This window comes from Xyrauchen texanus, chromosome 38 (genome assembly GCF_025860055.1).
Source record: "Xyrauchen texanus isolate HMW12.3.18 chromosome 38, RBS_HiC_50CHRs, whole genome shotgun sequence".
NCBI classification, from domain to species: domain Eukaryota; kingdom Metazoa; phylum Chordata; class Actinopteri; order Cypriniformes; family Catostomidae; genus Xyrauchen; species Xyrauchen texanus.
Genome location: NC_068313.1, coordinates 810,468 through 811,579, shown reverse-complemented (window position 1 = coordinate 811,579; position 1,112 = coordinate 810,468). Strand labels below are relative to the sequence as shown.

Here is a 1,112-nt window from a genome sequence, read left to right as displayed (position 1 = left end):
CTGGCAATTGATTACATTTTTTTTTATCAAATAAATAAAGATAATATAATATTTAATCATTGAAATTATTACTAATTTAATTGAGGCACATATAAATATAACTCAAATGATTAAAATCTATGACATTATTGTGACAGATGATTTAAAATTGATTAGCATATACAAGTGGCTTTAGAATATATTGTTTGTTTGATTTCCATATCTTTGACAGCTTGTTCCATGGACAGATCTATTCTTGGCCTGATAGTAATCCATTTTCAATGAAGTTTGTCATCACACACACTCATCTCATAATTTAAAATGTTTGTCTCTGTATCGGCGTTTCTTACAGAATTCAGTTCTCGCAGCGGGGGAATGCTCCGCCAACCCATAAAATGAGTAATAAAAAACATCTGACATTTCACAGGGGGCTACTTTTCTCAATGCTTACCTGTAGTTTTATTCAGATAGAATGAGTCTTTAAGTACAGTGTTTACATTATGGGCCAACAAGATGTAATGAAGTCATGCGTTGATTTACATTTATATTCTTGGCAGATACCTTTAACAAATACTTTAACAGTTACTTAAAGGACAGTTCACCCTAAAAATGACATTTCGGTCATTAATCACCCTCATGTCAGTGTGAATTTGCGTCTTTTGTAGAAAACAAAAGGAGATGTCTTTCTTGGGGATGCGGAGGCACCTGCAAACCCCTGGCTTGAGCCGCTTCTGCTCATCACATTCACTTCAAGCTCACAACTTGAGTTTCTTCTTTCACTGTGGCACTGGACATTCAGTAGCGGCGGAGCACCGCTCAGGAGCATCTCACTATGGTTACATCGCACTTCAGCATCTTGTGCCATAAACGCACATTTTAAGAAGCTGTGTTAAGATAAAAGTAGGATAAAATGCATCTTAAGATCCCCACATTATATTGTGCTGTCTTTAATCTCGTGTGCACGTGTGTGGACGTTGTATTTTGGCTTCGCTACACAACACATAATTGAAATGAATTTGACTGTTCAGAAGACTCTAGACTGTCATTTAAGTGTTAAACTTCTGGTGCACTGCATCACGTGACACGACAGCGTGACGTTGATTTCCATGAAGTGCTCCAACAAAAGTGCCGCT

At 37.1% G+C, this 1,112-nt stretch overlaps 1 protein-coding gene across 2 annotated transcripts in view; it reads right to left on the bottom strand.

The window, feature by feature from the left end:
* Positions 1–341: 341 nt before the first annotated feature.
* The window catches only part of ift80 (intraflagellar transport 80 homolog (Chlamydomonas)), a 78,493-nt gene continuing 77,722 nt past the window's right edge, over positions 342–1,112 (bottom strand). The window contains exon 19 of one of the 2 annotated variants that reach the window (XM_052110317.1): positions 342–1,112. This exon is cut by the window's right edge and continues 1,512 nt beyond it. The gene's annotated coding sequence lies outside the window, so the exon portion shown is untranslated. The other variant, XM_052110316.1, reaches the window with a different exon arrangement.